Raw genomic sequence first — 5686 nt, forward strand, 5'->3', positions numbered from 1 at the left:
TATATATATATATATATATATATATATATATATATATATATATATATATAATTTTTCAAACAGACAAAATACACAGTACACAATACACTTTCCTTTTTCCTTAACAATACTATGTCCTATATCTCTTACGTTTATTAACAATTATTTACATTACTTCTCTTACTTTTTTATTCCTCAATTCTAACCAACTATAATACATGTCCCATACCTTATAAAATTCAGTAACTTCTTTGTCTTTCATTTCTAAAGTTAGTTTGTTCATTTCCGCACAATCTAAAATCTTTCCTATAATCTTTGCACTTGTTTTGTATTGTTTTGTATTAGGGATGTGCTGCAAAATTCAGGGGAGTGTGAATTTCAAAGGGTAACTGGTTTTTGGCTTGTGAATTATGTATCAGGTTCATGTGTTTAGGTTAATGATGTTGTTGCAGTAGTGATGGGTGCACTGTTGGAAGACCTGAAAACCAGATTAGGGATAGATCATCATGGAGACAATCTATAAATACGGACACTAAGAGTTAACACTGACTTGACAGCACATAATCCATCCATCCATCCATCCATCCATCCATCCATCCATCCATCCATCCAGGTTCACATTAAGAAAATGAATTCTAAGCTTCAGTTCAAATACCATTTAAACAACATTCTGATATAATTCTGCTGCTTCTATGTTACATAGTTAAATATTTTAGATTGTATCGAACTCTTTCTCTAAGCATTTTTTGGACTGGCTTGAATACTTCTGTTTTTACGACTAGCTCTGTTTTGAATCCATCAGCAAAATGAACAGTGCTCTCCAAGGAAGACACTTTTTCTATTAGTAGGCATCACTCTGACAAGCCAGGAGCCAGCTATGCTTTGGCACCGTCTAGTCACACGTGTTCTTGCATCTGTGTGAACTCTAGAGTGGGTGTTGGGAGGAGAAAAATAATCCAAGCAAAATACTCTTTTCTACTGCTGTGCTTCATTTTCTGGATGAGGAACTGGGAATAAGGTAGTGTCTCTGTGTGTGTTTGTGTGTGCGTTTGTGTTTTCTCATCAGATATAGTGTTCACAGGAGAAGAACAAAGATAGAGTTGGAACCATGAGACAAGCCGGTTTAAAACTTCCAGGAAGACATATAATTTAGATCGGATATAATTCTGAAGACCAACAGCTGAGCAATGGGAGAGTGGTTGGCAGGAGATGTCCTACAGTGTTCTACCAAGGACTAGATAGCTCCAGTAGATGAAGAAAATGGACTACAGTTTTTGATTACATTTTCCATGGACTATATTTTTTCCAATGGTTGGAAATTAATCAAGAAGAGAAGCAACCTGGAGTTAAGGAGAAACTTCCCAACAGTGAGAACAATGAACCAGTGGAATGGCTAGCCTTCAGAAATTGTGGGTGTTTCATCACTGGAGGTTTTTAAGAGGAGACTGGACAGCCATTTGTCTGAAATGGTATAAGGTCTCCTGCTTGAGCAAGGGGTTGGACTAGAAGACCTCCAAGGTCCCTTCCAACGCTATTCTGATATGATCTGATCTGAAGTTTGAAATTACAACAGAACTGGAAAAAGTGACTTATGACCATTTTTCACATAACTGTTGTAGCATCCCCATAGTAATTTGATCCCGGTTCAGATGTTTGGCCTTTATGACATTTGCAGTGTCCTAGAGTCATGTGACCACCTTTTGTGACTTTCTGAAAAGCAAAGTCAACAACAACAACAACAACAACAACAACAACAACAACAATAATAATAATAATAATAATAATAATAATAATAATAATAATAATAATAATAATAATGTTGGAAGGGACCTTGGAGTTCATCTAATCCAACCCCCTGCTCAGGCAGGAAACCCTATACCATTTCAGACAAATGGCTGTCCAGTCTCTTCTTAAAAACTGTTGAATGTTGGAGCATTCAATGAGGAAGCCAGATTCTCTTAACAACGATGTTACTAACTTAACAACTACAGTGATTCACTTAACAACTGTGGCAAGAAAGGTTGTAAAATGGGGCAAAATTCACTTAACAACTGTCTCCCTTAGCAACAGAAATGCTGGGCTCAATTGTGGTCATAAGTGGAGGACTATACTTGATTCTCCTAGTCAGAGAAAGGCAGTCTGGTAAATCTAAAATGGACTGAGCAGAGAGTTTAATGGATGCTGGATGAGACTTGGAGAAGACTCATTAAAATATGGAAGAGGAGTGCTAAAGAGGAAAAACATTATGAAAACCAGCAGCCGGATGAGCCTGGGGTTCACATAGGGTTGAACAGCTTTGGTGTATTTCATCCAGGATCCAAGGAGAGGAATGGGAGGCCATTTGGAACAGGCTGCAATCTCACAGAGGCCTACAGAGTTTCTCAAACTTGGCTGGCTGGGGAATTCTGGGAATTGAAGTCCACACATCTTAAAGTCACCAAGTTTGAGCAACACTGTCTTAGATTATAGTAGTTGCTTTTGTGCTACTCAAAAATCTTCTGCTACTCCTTCAACGCTACTCTCAGATTTGTTTAACAGACTTTTCTGAACAGATATTATTGCATTACTAGTCCATTATCCACTTTCTCTCCAGGCCCCACTATCTAGAGTTTCATCAATTAGTTCTTGCCCTCTTCCTCTGCGATTTAAACTCTGGTTTCACACAGATGGTTATAAAGCAAAAAAGGCCCTTCTTACTACAGTATTTGCTTTTCGGTCTGACAACTCATTAAGGTTCCTTTCAATCGCTCAGAGAGCATGTGAAGTTTTATAAAGCACTTATAAAATCTAAGAAGGAAGAAATGCTGAGGGAGGACTGGGGAGATTAATTGCAGCAGCTAAGCTTAAGAAATCTGAATGGTTAACTGCTCTCCTTCAGGTAATCACATCTGCCAAAGAACCGCAGATATTTGGGAGAGTTTATTTCAGAACATGTTTAATCAGAACTGTTAAATAATCCAGTGGTGGTGCCCTACTAAATGGTGACTTCTCCCAAATGGACTTCTGTGGGTACAGGTAGGCTTTGACTTACAATTTTTTAGTGACTATTTGAAGTTACAATGATACTGAAAAAAGTGACATACAACCAGCTCGTGCACTTAACTGTTTAGAGCATCTTTAGAGTCACGTGATCAAAATTTGGGCACTTGGCAACTGGCATGTATGTATGATGGTTGCAGCATCCCAAGATCATGTGAACATCATTTGCAACCTTCCCAGCTGTCTTCTGAAAAGCAAAGTCAAGGCCGGGGGGGGGGGGAGTCAAATTCAATTAATGACCACCCGATTCATTTAAGAACTGCAGTGACTCACTTAAATCATTGCAAAAAAAAAAAAAATTGGATGCGACTCACTTCATAATCACCCGGCTTAGCAACAGAAATTTTAGTCCCAGTTGTGGTGGTAAATCAAGAATTACCTGTATAGCCAAGGCTATAAATCTTATTGTACAATTGAAATCTGTGAAAGCTTCTGGAGACAATTTCATTCTTTCAGAGTTGCTAATAAAAAAGTAAATAAAGACTGGTGGCGCCCAGTGCTGGCTGCAATTTTTTTTTTACTTATATTAATAGCACTTTATGTTTTCCATCTGAATGGAATGAGGCCATAGTTATTCCTGTCTATAAAAATACAGGAAATAGACTTATCCCTGCCAGCTATAGACCAATTATCTTGCTTTTAATCCAATAAGCAAATTCTATGCAAAGTATCTTTAAAACACGTGCACCTGGTCCAAAGTGAAAATATTCTTTGCTGAAGAAGAGGCACTATTTAGAGAAGACTGTTCAACTGTAGACCACTATCTGCTCTTGCAACTTTCGGCTGAAAGATTCACTTCAACCCTCAAAGACTCTGCTTTTGCAGGCTTTATGGATTTCAGATTAGCTTTTATCTGATTCCAAGGAAGAGGTTTTGACAAAAACTTCAGGAACCTTCAATGGATAAAAGATTGTTCCTTCTTATCCAGACCCTATTTTAACACCTCACCAAGAGTCAGATATTCCCCATAGGGAGACCTTTTTGAGCTGTCTCCATCAAAACAGAGGTAAGACAAAGATATATTCAAGCCCCTGTGCTTTAAATTTGTATGTCAGTTCAGTAATTCAGGCTCTCATCTTCTAATCACCACTCTCCAATGTTAGCAAATCGTGCAATTCCATCCTTGCTATATGCAGACAATGTAGTCATTTTGTCTGTCTCCCAGGTGGGAGTGAGAAGGGCATTGCCTAAAAAGTTGTAGTAAATTTAAAAAACAACAACAAAGTGCTAGTGTTTGCATGACGTGATGGTAGGTTACATAAATGGCAAACTAATGGGATCCCCACAGAGCAGGTAGATACTTGGAAATATCTTGGGGTGCAATTCCAGGCTTCCTTCTTTTGGAGTGCACATTTATCAGACAAATGTGGCCCAATGTAATTCCACAGCTGTCTTAACAGAGTAACAGAATTGGAAGGGACCTTGGAAGTCTTCTACTCCGATCCCCTCCAGTCTCTTCTTAAAAGTCTCCTGTGATGGAGCACCCATCACAACTTCTGAAGGCTAACCATTTCACTGGTTAATTGTTCTCACTGTTAGAAAATTTCTTCTTAGTTCTAGGTTGCTTCTCTCCTTGATTAGTTTCCATCGGTTGCTTCTTGTCCTGCCTTCAGGTGCTTTGGAGAATAGCTTGACTCCCTCTTCTTTGTGGCAGCCCCTGAAATATTGGAACACTGCTATCATGTCCCCCCTCGTCCTTCTCTTCATTAAACTAGACATACCCAATTGCTGCAACCATTCTTTGTAGGTTTTAGTCTCCAGGCCCCTAATCACCCTTGTTGCTCTTCTCTGCAATCTTAAGATTCTTCTGTACAAAGGGGGCCACATTTTATTCCTGAAGTTTGAAAGGTTTTTCTTGCTAAGGTCATCTTATAGCTTCTTTATGATGTTCCAATTTACATTTTTACTCAAAGTTAATATCCTGGAATGTCTCCAGAACAAATTTACATGAGCAATCCTCGTACATCTAAGATGCATCAAGAATGTTGTTTTATGGGTAGAGACAGGTCTGGTTTCTGTGGATTCAGAGCTCTTTAATTTCTGGTTGAAGTACTTTTTTTCCCCCTGTGGGTCTGTCTCCAGGTCTTAATTAAAGGTCTACATATTTTATTATTACGTTTTCTGGGCTATAATAAAGGTTTGATTTGATTTGGGTGCTGTTATGCGCCTAATTTTTTTTTGAATGTGCCATAAATTTTAATTTTGTATAGGCTCTCTTGTTTATTGTAGATCAGATCTTCTAAAACAGAATTATTATTATTATTATTATTATTATTATTATTATTATTATTATTATTAAATTAGATTTATATCCCGCCCTTCTCCTTGCGGACTCAGGGCGGCTGACAATCGATTAAAAATACATAAATAACAGTTACAGAATTAAAATTAATTAAAAGAAATATTTAAACGTAGTCCAATTAAAATATAATTAAAACCCCTCTAAAAATTACCCTAGGCCAGTCCTGCAAGCTGGAATAACCAAGTCTTAAGGGCGCGGCGGAAGGAAGGGAGATCAGGGATGACACTGATCTCTGGGGGCAGTTCATTCCAGAGGGTGGGAGCTCCCACAGAGAAGGCCCTCCCCCTTGGGGTCGCCAGCCGGCACTGTCTGGCCGACGGCACCCTGAGGAGACCCACTCTGTGGGAGCGTACAGGTCGATGGGAG

The sequence above is a fragment of the Protobothrops mucrosquamatus genome, unplaced genomic scaffold (genome assembly GCF_001527695.2).
Source record: "Protobothrops mucrosquamatus isolate PMUCROS unplaced genomic scaffold, P.Mucros_1.0 scaffold2397, whole genome shotgun sequence".
NCBI classification, from domain to species: domain Eukaryota; kingdom Metazoa; phylum Chordata; class Lepidosauria; order Squamata; family Viperidae; genus Protobothrops; species Protobothrops mucrosquamatus.